The sequence below is a fragment of the Thamnophis sirtalis genome, unplaced genomic scaffold (assembly GCF_051295495.1).
Source record: "Thamnophis sirtalis isolate CommonGarterSnake01/CBP01778 unplaced genomic scaffold, rThaSir2_p1.2 scaffold_13, whole genome shotgun sequence".
NCBI lineage: Eukaryota > Metazoa > Chordata > Lepidosauria > Squamata > Natricidae > Thamnophis > Thamnophis sirtalis.
Genome location: NW_028261393.1, coordinates 3,818,310 through 3,832,921, shown reverse-complemented (window position 1 = coordinate 3,832,921; position 14,612 = coordinate 3,818,310).

The following is a 14,612-nucleotide window of genomic DNA, read 5'->3' as shown; positions in this document are numbered from 1 at the left end:
TGGATGTATTTTAAGCCTCCTAAAAAAAAATAATGCCAAAATAAAATGTATATTTACTGTAGAAAATCGTCTGGTGTTGTTTTTAATGGTTGAAGAAGAACGGGAAGCCGAGTGCTTGATTCTGATGGGAAATCAAGATGCTCTTGATGTATGATCTCGTGTGGAGTTTATAAAGCAGCAGGAAGCCGTTCCAGAGGAAGAGCTAATCGCAAAACATCGACAAGACTGTTTTGTAAAAATCGGAAAGCACGCAAATCAATTCGGATTGTTACTTCAGCAGGGATGGTGTTTGGCATCTCTCGCCCCATTAAAGCTCTCAGCAACATCGAGTTAAGGCTTTGCATGTCAATAGCGTTGAATTAAGATGCCGACGGATTTTAAAGCAACTCCCCCATCCTCAAAGCAAGATTAAAAAAAAAAGAATACGGGAACTCCTCGACTTACGATCACACATTTCTGTTGCTAAGTGAGGCCGTTGTTAAGCGAGGTTGGCCCCACTTTACGACCTTCCTTGCCACAAAATTGACTGCAAAACTGTTAAGTTAGGTTATGTGAATCTGCCTTCCTCATTGGCTTTGTCGGAAAACTGCAAAAGGGGGGAAATCGCGTGACTCCGGGACACTTGCAACCGTCGTAAATATGAATCAGTTGCCAAGCCTCTGAATTTCGATCACGTGACCCCCCAGGGATGCTGCAACGGTCATAAGTGTGAAAAGCGGGATCAAAAGTCACTTTTTTTTTGGTGCTGTTGTGAATTCAAACCGGTGGAAAAATAGTTACCCCATTCCTGATTATTTTTAATATTTTTTTTCTAGCATAGTGTTTACACAGCTAGGCTTTGACAATATACACTTCCGTGGGGTCTGCAGAAGGAAAACGGAAGATTAATGCGACCTTTTTCTCAACCTCAGCAATTTTAAGACACAGGAACTTCAAAAACACGCCGGCTGGGAAATTCTGGGAGTTAAAAGTCCACCGGTCTTAAAAGTTGCTGGAGTTGAGAAATTCTGACCTAGTGAAGAAGAATCAAAAGCATCTTGCCTCTCCCCCTTCAGAGGTTTTTTCTCAGGCTGGGAGAGCTTAAATGTCCCATATTTGTTCTTTCTTCCTGTTGAAAGAAATGTCCTTCTGGGTTCAGCTCCAAGTGGGGAAGAAGACACTGGAGACATGGAGGCTGCTTGGAAAGATGGTTTATTGTTGGACAGGGCCACATGGCTTGAGCCCTGTACAGAAAAGGTGATCACATGTTTCAATGTTGGTGGAGAAGAAGAGAAGGGCTGAGGGAGGGGCTTGCTAGGCTTTTTATACCCTGTTTAGTGTCACCTCTCTGTTTCCTGTCCCTGTGTAAGAAATGTATTCTGACTGGTTGTCAGACTCCCATGGTGCCATGCAGGGGGCTCCTCTCTAGGCTGTGATGAGTTCTCAGTTGCCTTGTGGTCAGTTGAGTAATATCCCTTCCCCCTACAGCTGCAGTGAGGAGAAGTCTTTATTATGTAAAGTGGGCTAGCCTGGCCATCTTAATGGCCCATTAGCTGGGGATGGGCAGAAAGCTATAGGCAACTATTCTGTCTTTTGAAACGTGTTTCTTTTCACATCCAGAGAAATATTCTGCCTTTTCAATATTTCCTAGGATATTTCATTTTTCTGGGAGAGGGCTGGATGATAACTTCCCACATTCCCTTCCACTTTCTTATCTTTTTTCATTCTTTCTTCTGATTTGGAATTCATCTGCAGGAAAGCAGAGGGGCAAGATTGAAGTGGAAGATGAGAGGGGAGGGAGTCATTTATCAAAGCACCTGGCAGCCATCCTAAGGCCAGACAGGAAAGAAAAGTGGAAATCTTTAAGGAGGTAATTTTTAATCAACACCAGGAGTATCGGGGTCTTTTAATGCAGAAGGAATTGCATCTTATTGTTCATTCTTCGACTCTTCGTCTTATTATTAAGTATAATAATTGGGCCAGTCTCTCCCCCCCCCCCCACCTCTCCCTTCCTCTCTCTCTCACTAGAATTCTGCATCCAGTTTTGGTCACCACGTTACAAAAAAGATGTTGAGACTCTAGAAAAAATGCAGAGAAGAGCAACGAGGATGATGAGGGGACTGGAGGCTCAAACATACGATGAACAGTTGTAGGAACTGGGGATGGCCTGTCTAGTGAAGAGAAGGACCAGGGGAGACCTGATAGCAGGGTTCCAATATTTGAAGGGCTGCCACAGAGAGGAGGGGGGGTCAAGCTATTCTCCAAAGCACCTGAAGGGCAGCAAGGAACAAGGGATGGAAACTGACCAAGGAGAGATTCAAACCTAGAAATAAGGAGAAATTTCCTGACAATGAGAATAATGGAACAGAAGTTGCCTTTGGAGGTTGTGTGAGCTTCATCCCTTTCAAGAAGAGACTGGACTGCCATCTGCCAGAAATTATGTGGGGGTCTCCTGCTTGGGCAGGGGGTTGGACTAGATGTCCTCCAAGGTCCCTTCCAACTCTATTCTACTCAATCAACCCAATCCACTTCACAGGGCTGTTCTTGTGGGGAAAAGAAAGAGGATGATTATAAAACTTTTTTTTTTAAACCAACTCCCAAAAAAATAAAAATAAAACCCAGAATATATTTACACTAAATCACTCATACATTCGCTGCACTCGACTGTAGAACAAAATGCTTGGTGTTTTACAAAACAACATCAAGAAAGGAAGGAAGGAAGGAAGGAAGGGGGGGATACAATTAAGGCTCGGGCCAAGAAATTTACAATTTAAATCAGCACCACCTCATTAAAACCAGGGCCTCTCTCTTCCCCCCCCCCCCCTGGGTTTCTGATACCACCCCCCACCCACCCCCAGCCTCCGCGATGCAGCATCCGATGAATACGAAATTCAGAATTTCAGGCACGTCCGTCTTCCCAAGGGGACGGCCGGTTGGATTCAGAAAACACAGGTAACAGATCGGGGTTTCCGTCTGTCCTTATCTTGTCCTACCTGGGCATCGTGTGTCATCACCTTGGGCGCTCGTAAAACGCGTTGAGTTTCTACCTGGGATTTTTCTTCCCCAGCTTTTCGTTTGTGGCCCTCAATTAACCTTTACTTTTCTTGGTTCAGATCAACATGCTGTTAAAAAAAATGACCCTTCTGGTGTTACTTGAAGCCTTTGGCTCCGAGCCCAGTCGACTCTGGGCTGATGGGTTTTGTTAGGTAGATTTCTTAATTGGTAAAATATCCTAATTAAATGCCAGGGGTTGCTACAAAGAAGAGGGGGGTCAGGCTATTCTCCAGAGCCCCAGAAGGCAGGACGCGAAGCAACGGATGGAAAGTAAACAAGGAGAGAAGCCACTTGGAAATTAGGGAGAAATTTACTGCCAGTGAGAACAATTAACCAGTGGAACAACTTGCCACCAGAAGTTGTGAATTCTCCAACGCTGGAAGGTTTTAAGAAGAGATTGGACAACCATTTGTCTGAAGTGGTGTAGGGGGTTGGACTAGAAGACCTCCGAGGTCCCTTCCAACTCTGTTATTCTTTTCTGTTCTGTACTGTTCTGTCCCTTGGTCGGTGGCCAAACCTTCCTGCATTTTACAACGTGTTTGTAAAGAAACGTAGGGGCGTGCATAATCGCACCAGCGTGGCTAACGTCCCCATTTATTTGTCCCCATTTCCTGTGTTCTTATTCATGTTTATTCTTATTCCTATTATCTTGTACACGAGTGACAAACTAAAGAAATGAAATGAAATAAATAAAAATAAAAGAGGACGCTTTTGAGTTTTCGACTCTTTTTCAAGTTTTACCTCAGGGTAAAAAGGTGGAAGAGGGGTGGACTTCAACTCCCAGAATTCCCCAGCCAGCAAAGTTTAAGATATCAGGACTTCCAGTCCCAGAATTCCCCAGCCAGCAAGGTTTAAGACAGATGGACTTCAACTCCCAGAATTCCCCAGCCAGCAAGGTTTAAGACAGATGGATTTCAACTCCCAGAATTCCCCAGCCAGCAAGGTTTAAGACAGATGGACTTCAACTCCCAGAAGTCCCCAGCCAGCAAGGTTTAAGACAGATGGACTTCAACTCCCAGAATTCCCCAGCCAGCAAGGTTTAAGACAGATGGATTTCAACTCCCAGAATTCCCCAGCCAGCAAGGTTTAAGACAGATGGACTTCAACTCCCAGAATTCCCCAGCCAGCAAGGTTTAAGACAGATGGACTTCAACTCCCAGAAGTCCCCAGCCAGCAAGGTTTAAGACAGATGGACTTCAACTCCCAGAATTCCCCAGCCAGCAAGGTTTAAGACAGATGGATTTCAACTCCCAGAATTCCCCAGCCAGCAAGGTTTAAGACAGACGGACTTCAACTCCCAGAATTCCCCAGCCAGCAAAGTTTAAGATAGAAGGACTTCCATTCCCAGAATTCCCTAGCTGGCATGCTTTAAGATGGCAACACAGTCCACTCTGATTCAAATCAACTTCAATTCTCCATTGGCCATAGCTGGCTGGGGAATTCTGGGAGTTGAAGTCCTCTTCAAGTTGATAAGGTTGAGAAATACTGTTCTGGGTAAGTGAGAATGTACGATATGTGTGCTTGTAAACTTTCACCGCAGAGTTTCGGATAAGAATGTGTTTTGTTTTTTTAAAATATTATTTTGGGGAATGGGCTAGCAAGAAAGACCCCTTTTGCAAAATTGTTAAGCTGAGGGCTCTTTCCTTGCAAGAGAAATGAACAGTCAGGATAAAAGAGGTAAAAACAGAATGGGGTTTATGCCAATGATTTTTAAAAAACAAGTATTTCTGAACTGACTCAACTGAGGAGAGAGAGAGAGAGAGAGACGCCTACTTGGTTTGTTTTTTCAGCCATAAGGCCTAGGAACTTGATACTTGTCAAATCAAAATAACTATCCGTAAGGAGATTACATTACAAGTTTTACATTGATTCTTTTAGTCGCGTTTTCAAATGCCACGTGCTTAGCTAACTTTCCACGTTGATGGGGAGATGGAAAATACACCTTGAGCCTACTCAAATCTCCATTCGGTAAAGGATATTATGAATACTCAGAAAGAGCCTTTTGTGTTTAAAACAATAAAGGTAAAATTATTGAGTCAGGCTCAGCTCTTGAAGAATTAATGCTATTTTTTCTTGGCAGGCTATTATATCTTCTTCATTTCCCCCCTTTTTCTCCTCTTCAACTGTGTCTAATTCTCGGAGACTGCCTGGACAAATCCTTGCAGTTTTCTTAGCAGGATTTTTCAGAAATGGTTTTTCCGTTGCCTCCTTTCTAGGGCTGAGAGGATGTGGCTGGCTCAAAGTCACCCAGCCTATTTTGATGCCTAGGATGGGACTAGAACTCGCCATCTCCTGGTGATTGGCCCAAAAGTCAACCAACTAGTTTTCATGCCTAAGGCAGAATTAGAACTCCCAGTGTCCTGGTGATTTGCTCAAAGTCAACCAAGTCTTCATGTCTAAGGCAGGATTATAGCAATAGCAACAGCACTTAAGACTTATATACCGCTTCACAGGGCTTTCCAGCCCTCTCTAAGCGGTTTACAGAATCGGCCTCTTGCCCCCAACAATCTGGGTCCTCATTTGACCCACCTCGGAAGGACGGAAGGCTGAGTCAACCTGGAGCCTAGTGAGATTCGAACTGCCAAATTGCAGGCAGCTGGCAGTCAGCAGAAGTAGCCGGAAGTACTGCACTCTAACCACTGTGCCAACGTGGCTCAAGATAGATGATAGATGATAGATAGATAGATGATAGATAGATAGATGATAGATAGATAGATAGATAGATAGATAGATAGATAGATAGATAGATAGATAGATAGATAGATAGATAGATATGGTTGGTAGGTAGAGATAGATAGATAGATAGATAGATAGATAGATAGATAGATAGATAGATAGATAGATAGAGATAGATAGATAGATAGATAGATAGATAGATAGATAGATAGATAGATGATAGATAGATATGGTTGGTCGGTAGAGATAGATAGATAGATAGATAGATAGATAGATAGATAGATAGATAGATAGATAGATATGGTTGGTAGGTAGAGATAGATGATAGATAGATAGATAGATAGATAGATAGATAGACAGACAGACAGACAGACAGACAGACAGAAAGATAGACAGATAGAAAGATAGAAAGATAGAAAGATAGAAAGATAGAAAGATAGAAAGATAGAAAGATAGAAAGATAGAAAGATAGAAAGATAGAAAGATAGAAAGATAGAAAGATAGATAGATTAAGGGGAGATTCGAACTGCCGAACTGCTACTAGCAGTCAGTGGAAGCAGCCTGCAACTCTAACCACTGTGCCACCTTCGGCTCTATAATTCCCAGTCACCCTGGTGATTGGCCCAAAGACACCCAGCCTAAGGCGGAACCAGAGCTCACAGTCTCCCGGTGATTGATCCAAACTCACCTATTTGGCTTTCATGCCTATGGCGAGACTAGAACTCACAGCCTCCCAGTTCCTGGCCCGATGCCTTCACCCCTTGCACATAACAGAACATCTCCACCCTCTCCAACTCCCATGAACCTGGGAATTTTGAGGGTCCCCATCCAAACTGATTCTCCTTCCCCTTTGGAAGGTGGCCAAAGGCGGGGAGATGCCCTCACCTGGCCCAGGTAAGGTACCTGCCCTCGTGGCCTGTGGCTTCCTTGACTCCAGAGTTTTGCACCTAGCCTCAAAAGAGATTTCTAGAGTGGCCCTCTAAAACTCATGGACTGCAGCCATGTCTCAACCTTAACTGTCCCCCCTGTTGTGATGACTCTCCAATTTTCTGGATGACACCCTCTCTCCCTCCCCCCTTCCCCCCCCTCCCCATACACACACTCTCACTCCTGCTTTGTTAGCCCAGCTGCCGCAGAGGCACAACACAGACAGCGGCGTCAGCACAATTTCTCCAGCAGCATCTTCACAAAAATTACTACTTTTAATTACAGCCGTGCAAATTTCTTCCAGGACGGATCCGCTCACTCTCCGGCAGCGCCTCCAGGGGGCGCTGCGTTTGCGTGTCCAAAACCTAATTGGGGAAAATTGGATTTTTTTTGCATTGATTTTTCTTGCTTTCTGAACTGAGTCTTCAGGATTGAGGAAGGGGGGGGGGGGGAAGACTTCAGGTCAGATTCGTACCTGCTACCGATCTTAATTTTTTTTCCGGCACATCTTAAGAAACGTAGTGGACCTTTCCCGTTTCTTTCACAAGAAAGAAAAACAGTTTTTCCAGGTGATAGGATATAAAAAAAGAAGCTATCAAAAGGATCTGGTTTATTTTCAATTTCAAGGAAATCCTGGAAGCCTGTCCCTCTGTTGGGTATGGCTAGTCTGGTGAAGAGAAGCGTGACCCGTCAAAACCGCGGTCCACTAAAGCGCGCCCGATCAAAGCGCGTAAGTGACGTCATCAGCAGCGCGACAAATAAAATTAAAAATAAATTAAATTAAAATTAAAATAAAATTAAAGCAAGCCGATTCACCTAAAGGTAAGGGTTAGGTTTAGGGTTAGGGTTAGGGTTAGGGTTAGGGTTAGGTTAAGGGTTAGGGTTAGGTTTAGGGTTACGTTAAGCGTTAGGGTTAGGTTTAGGGTTAGGTTAAGGGTTAGGTTTAGGGTTAGGTTTAGGGTTAGGTTAAGGGTTAGCGTTAGGTTTAGGGTTACGTTAAGCGTTAGGGTTAGGGTTAGGGTTAGGTTAAGGGTTAGCATTAGGTTTAGCGTTAGGTTAAGGGTTAGGGTTAGGGTTAGGGTTAGGGTTAGGGTTAGGGTTAGGGTTAGGGTTAGGGTTAGGGTTAGGGTTAGGTTAAGGGTTAGGTTTAGGGTTAGGTTTAGGGTTAGGTTAAGGGTTAGGGTTAGGTTTAGGGTTACATTAAGCGTTAGGGTTAGGGTTAGGTTAAGGGTTAGCGTTAGGTTTAGCGTTAGGTTAAGGGTTAGGTTTAGGGTTAGGTTAAGGGTTAGGCTTAGGGTTAGGTTTAGGGTTAGGTTTGGGGGGGGGGTTAGGTTTAGATTTACGCGTTAATTTTAAGTTTACCGCTCACAGCGTGCTGTTTTCGTCGCGCTGTGATGACGTCACGTACGCGCTTTCGTCGAGCGCGCTTTAGTCTACCGCGGTTTTGTGGTGGAACCGAAGAGAAGGACCAGGGGAGACACGAGAGCAGTATTTGAGGGGCTGCCCCAGAGAGGAGGGGGTCAAGCTATTCTCCAAACCACCTGAAGGCCAGACAAGGAAGAATGGATGGAAACTGACCCAGGAGAGATTCAACCTGGAAACGGGGAGGAATTTCCTGACAAGTGAGAACAATCCACCCATGGAACAGAAGTTGCCTTCGGAAGTTGTGGGAGCTTCATCCCTGGAGGCTTTCAAGAAGAGACTGGACTGCCATCTCTCAGAAATGGTGTAGGGTCTCCAGCTTGGGGAGGGGGGAGGAGTTGGACTAGATCAATGGTGGGATTCAAATAATTTAACAACCGGTTCTCTGCCCTAATGATTTCTTCCAACAGCCAGTTCGCTAAGCTGCTGAGAAAGTTAACAACCATTGAACAGTCGTAAAGTGAAACGTTGGAAATCAAGGACTATGGGTATTCACAAAAACATTGCTGCTTGTCACCTAGGCGTCAGGAAAATGAGATAAATGCAGGCCCGTGGCAGCAGAAAAATGTCTCACTCGTGGCCTCTGTATGGCCCACAGGTTTCTAGTCCTCTTGAGGGGATAGAAATGCCCGAGAACCTTACAACAGGTTACCTGCTTCTCAGGGGTTGTCTGAATGTGACAGAACACTTGCATTTCCCAGCTGGAACAGGGAGATGCTTGCAACAACCTTTGACATCATGGCAAGGATCGTCATCCGAACATATTAGGTTCTCTCACCTGCCCAACTCCCCAATCTCCATTATTACTCATTGCTGAAGGCGCCGCACACTTTTCCTACTACAAGAGTTTGTATTCCACCCGGAGCCTGCTTTTGCGTGATTTATAACCCATGACAAGGCTTGTTTCTTTCAATAAAGACAGGATATAATGGCCCTGGGTGGCCAGCATGACATCACTTGTGTTGGGTGGGGTGCTTGTGGTGGTCCTAGCACTCTGCCAATGGGCTCCCGGGCTCCGTTTTAGGCTGAGACGGCCTCCTGCAACCCTCTGCCAGCGAAAACGGGCTCCCGGGCTCCGTTTTAGGCTGAGACGGCCTCCTGCAACCCCCTGCCAGCGAAAATGGGCTCCCGGGCTCCGTTTTAGGCTGAGACGGCCTCCTGCAACCCCCTGCCAGCGAAAACGGGCGCCCGGGCTCCGTTTTAGGCTGAGATGGCCTCCTGCAACTCTCTGCCAGCGAAAACGGGCTCACGGGCTCCGTTTTAGGCTGAGATGGCCTCCTGCAACTCTCTGCCAGCTAAAATGGGCTCCCGGGCTCCGTTTTAGGCTGAGATGGCCTCCTGCAACTCTCTGCCAGCTAAAATGGGCTCCCGGGCTCCGTTTTAGGCTGAGATGGCCTCCTGCAACCCTCTGCCAGTGAAAACGGGCTCCCGGGCTCCGTTTTAGGCTGAGACGGCCTCCTTCAACCCTCTGCCAGTGAAAACGGGCTCCCGGGCTCCGTTTTAGGCTGAGACGGCCTCCTGCAACCATCTGCCAACGAAAATGGGCTCCCGGGCTCCGTTTTAGGCTGAGACGGCCTCCTGCAACCCTCTGCCAGCGAAAATGGGCTCCTGGGCTCCGTTTTAGGCTGAGACGGTCTCCTGCAACCCTCTGCCAGGGAAAACGGGCTCCCGGGCTCCGTTTTAGGCTGAGACGGCCTCCTTCAACCCTCTGCCAGTGAAAACGGGCTCCCGGGCTCCGTTTTAGGCTGAGACGGCCTCCTGCATCCCTCTGCCACCGAAAACGGGCTCCCGGGCTCCGTTTTAGGCTGAGACGGCCTCCTGCAACCGTCTGCCAGCAAACATGGGTTCCCGGGCTCCGTTTTAGGCTGAGACGGCCTCCTGCAACCCTCTGCCAGGGAAAATGGGCTCCCAGGCTCCGTTTTAGGCTGAGACGGCCTCCTGCAACCCTCTGCCAGGGAAAATGGGCTCCCAGGCTCCGTTTTAGGCTGAGACGGCCTCCTGCAACCCTCTGCCAGGGAAAACGGGCTCCCAGGCTCCGTTTTAGGCTGAGACGGCCTCCTGCAACCCTCTGCCAGGGAAAACGGGCTCCCGGGCTCCGTTTTAGGCTGAGACGGCCTCCTGCAACCCTCTGCCAGCGAAAACGGGCTCCTGGGCTCCGTTTTAGGCTGAGACGGCCTCCTGCAACCCTCTGCCAGCGAAAACGGGCTCCTGGGCTTCGTTTTAGGCTGAGACGGCCTCCTGCAACCCTCTGCTGGTGAAAACGGGCTCCCGGGCTCCGTTTTAGGCTGCGTTGGCCTCCTGCAACCCTCTGCCATTGAAAACATGCTCCCAAGCTCCGTTTTAGGCTGAGACGGCCTCCTGCAACCCTCTGCCATTGAAAACGGGCTCATGGGCTCCGTTTTAGGCTGAGACGGCCTCCTTCAACCCTCTGCCATTGAAAACGGGCTCCCGGGCTCCGTTTTAGGCTGAGACGGCCTCCTGCAACCCTCTGCCAGGGAAAACGGGCTCCCGGGCTCCGTTTTAGGCTGAGACGGCCTCCTTCAACCCTCTGCCAGTGAAAACGGGCTCCCGGGCTCCGTTTTAGGCTGAGACGGCCTCCTGCATCCCTCTGCCACCGAAAACGGGCTCCCGGGCTCCGTTTTAGGCTGAGACGGCCTCCTGCAACCGTCTGCCAGCAAACATGGGTTCCCGGGCTCCGTTTTAGGCTGAGACGGCCTCCTGCAACCCTCTGCCAGGGAAAATGGGCTCCCAGGCTCCGTTTTAGGCTGAGACGGCCTCCTGCAACCCTCTGCCAGGGAAAATGGGCTCCCAGGCTCCGTTTTAGGCTGAGACGGCCTCCTGCAACCCTCTGCCAGGGAAAACGGGCTCCCAGGCTCCGTTTTAGGCTGAGACGGCCTCCTGCAACCCTCTGCCAGGGAAAACGGGCTCCCGGGCTCCGTTTTAGGCTGAGACGGCCTCCTGCAACCCTCTGCCAGCGAAAACGGGCTCCTGGGCTCCGTTTTAGGCTGAGACGGCCTCCTGCAACCCTCTGCCAGCGAAAACGGGCTCCTGGGCTTCGTTTTAGGCTGAGACGGCCTCCTGCAACCCTCTGCCAGGGAAAACGGGCTCCCAGGCTCCGTTTTAGGCTGCGTTGGCCTCCTGCAACCCTCTGCCATTGAAAACATGCTCCCAAGCTCCGTTTTAGGCTGAGACGGCCTCCTGCAACCCTCTGCCAGCGAAAACGGGCTCATGGGCTCCGTTTTAGGCTGAGACGGCCTCCTTCAACCCTCTGCCATTGAAAACGGGCTCCCGGGCTCCGTTTTAGGCTGCGATGGCCTCCTGCAGCCCTCTGCCAGCGAAAACGGAGTTCGGGAGGGCCATTTTTGCTGGCAGAGGCTCTGCGTGCCAGTCTTTCACTGTTTCCAGGGCAGCCCCACAGGCCAGATCTAAGCACCCCTGGGCCTTGAGTTTGACACCCCTGCCATAGAGGTACCATCTGAATAGCTTTATTCACGCCTTCACAGATCAGATGGGAGCGGGGAGGGGGGGACGGGAAGAAATAGGAAGTGTCAAGAAAGACATGAGTTTGGGTCCGGTTTGAAAAGCTACCGTTTAATTTGCCCATTACGTTTAATTTGCCCATTACATTTCGTTATTAATGACCAAATTAGCTCCCGCCAAAGAGTTCGCTCTGCAAACTGGTACGCGGAGAGATTCTTCAACCATGGAGATTTAAAAAAAAAAGGACAGGCCATTTTTATACCTGTCTCTATTCGGTCTGGCTTTCCCATCGGATGTGACAGGAGGGGCACACGCTCTCTGGGGGCCCGACTGTTCAACAGGGTCATCTAGAAGGGTTCCCTGTCAACGGCATCTTCTTGATGGGAATCCGGACGGTTCTTGCCTGCCTTGTCAAAAGTTTGTGAAAAGTTGGCTCTTCTCCAAAGCACCGGGCCAGGAAGCCCTTCCAGCCTGTTTTAAATTATCAGATTTATGACTTGCCGTGGCATGTTATGAGTTGAGGGGGACAGGGATGGCCGTCAGTCAACCATCAATCTTTCCTTTAGCCCAGGAAAAAGGGGAAGAGTCAGAAAGAAACTCAAAATTGCCCAGCCTTGATTCTCTTCGGTATAAGGAGGTGGACGGAGGAGGGAGAAGTAGAAGGAGGAGGAGGAGGAAGAAGGAGGAGAAGGAGGAAGAAGGAGGAGGAGGAGGAGGGAGGAGGAGGAAGAAGGAGGAGGAGAAGAAGGAGGAGAAGGAGGAAGGAGGAGGAGGTGGGGAACTGTGAGGTCCTTGATGCTCTCTGAGGTTGATGGGTTTCTTGCAGATGTTTTATTACCCAGCTAGGGAACGTCATTAGTACTAGAAAGGAGTGGGGATTGTGGAGAAGAGGAGGAAGAGGAGGAGGAGGACTGTGGAGTCCTCGGTGCTCTTTGAACTCGGTGGTTTTCTCGCAGGCGTTTCATGACCCAACTAGGTAATGTCATCAGTGCTAGAAGGGAGTGGTGGGTTTGCTCCCATTTTATATACTTACGCATTATACAAGCATACTTTTCCATCAGAAAACACAGCGACAGCTGTATAAAAATAGAGGGGAGCATCCCTCCCTCTCCAAGAAGGCTGCTGGGAAGTCACATAAAACCTCACGTGTGGGGGCATGATGTAATGCAACATCTCTCTCTCTCTCTCTCTCTCTCTCTCTCTCTCTCTCTCTCTCTCTCTCTCTCTCTCTCTCTCTCTCTCTCCCTTCCACCCATTGTTCCTCCCTCTCTCCTTTTTCTCTCCTTCCTTTTTCTCTTCCCCCCTCTTTCCCTTCCTCTCTTCCCTCCCTTCTTTCTCTCCTTCCTTTTTTTCTTCCTCCCTCCCGCCCTTCCTCTCACCTTCCTTCCATCCTCCCTCCCTTTCCTTTTTCTCTTCCTCTCCTTCCTTCCTTTCTTCCTCCCTCCCTCTCTTCTTTCTCCTTCCTTTTTTTATTCCTCCCTCCTGCCCTTCCTCTCACCTTCCTTCCATCCTCCCTCCCTCCCTTTCCTTTTTCTCTTCCTCCTTCCTTCCTTTCTTCCTCCCTCCCTCCCTTCTTTCTCCTTCCTTTTTTTATTCCTTCCTCCTTCCCTCCCTCCCTCCTTCCTTCCACCCTCCCTCCTTCCCTTCTTCCTCTCCTCCCTCCTTCCCTTGTCACAACATCAGTTCTTCAAACCAGACCCCAAAAAGGGAACATTCCCCCACATCCCATATAAACACACATCCCAGTCCCTTTTCCATGAACAGGTGAAAAAAAAAACCTTCCCTTGCTTGGCTGGAATCAAATTCCTTCTCTCCTGTTGTGTCTCAAACAGGAGCTGCTCCCACCCCCACCCCCAAAAACCACCTCCAAGGGATGCCGTCAGCAAGTTCCCCTTATTTGCCCTCCAAAGAAACTTCCAGAAGCTTCATCCACCCCACCCACCTGGCAGCGAAGAGCAAAGCCGCATTAACACCCTGGCCACCCACACATGACGCTGAAACTCGGTTTAGCCAAGCCAGCCTCCGAGCAAGACACCTCCGCTCTCAGCCCACGAGGATAACAAGCTTCATCACACCTCTCCTTCTCCCCCCCCCCATGCAACAGGATTTGTTTTATTTTTATTGCGAAAGTGACACACCCAATTGACCCCCCCCCTACGTTTTTGGGGTGCAAAACCTCAGCACAAAGGCGCCGAACCTTGGGTGAAAAAACCCACCCCGAGTTGTGGGGAGAGGGGGGGGGGTTTGCCTTCGTCATTTCAGTCAAGTTTTCCACCCATCCAAGAAGAACATTCGGGAGAAAAACATCTGAATTGTCAGAGAGATAGAGAACATGTTGCACTCCACGAAGCCAGAACAAACCCATAACACAACAACGCACGTCGTTTTGTTTTTATTTTTATTTATATATATATATATATACAGAGCAAAGGAGGTCCCGATGAACCTGCGTGCATCAGGAGCATATTGCCAAGAAAGAAGGATTTCACCAACGCCTTGTTTCTACCTTCACCCACGCCAACTTTGAAACACTGCAAACCCCAGATAAGAGGAAGCCTGCATCTCTTTGAGCCCTGAGCTTTTGAACAATCGTGAAATAGAGCTGGGCCATCTGAGCTGCCTCTGAATAAAACTCCGGCCGAAATAAAAATCAATGGCTAACGAGGACAGCCTTTTGCAACCTGGGGAGTCTAGAGAAGAGAAGGACCAGGGGGGGGGAGGCAGGAGAGCAGCCTTCCAATATTTGAGGGGCTGCCACAGAGAGGAGGAAGGGGGGTCAAGTTATTTCCCAAAGCGCTCAAAAACCAGACAAGGAAGAATGGATGGAAATTGACCAAGGAGAGATTCAACCTAGAAATAGAAATAGCAATAGCAGTTAGACTTATATGCCGCTTCATAGGGCTTTCAGCCCTCTCTAAGCGGTTTACAGAGTCAGCATATCGCCCCCAACAACAATACGGGTCCTCATTTCACCCACCTCGGAAGGATGGAAGGCTGAGTCAACCTTGAGCCGGTGAGATTAGAACCGCTGAACTGCAGATAACAGTCAGCTGAAGTGGCCTGCAGTACTGCAC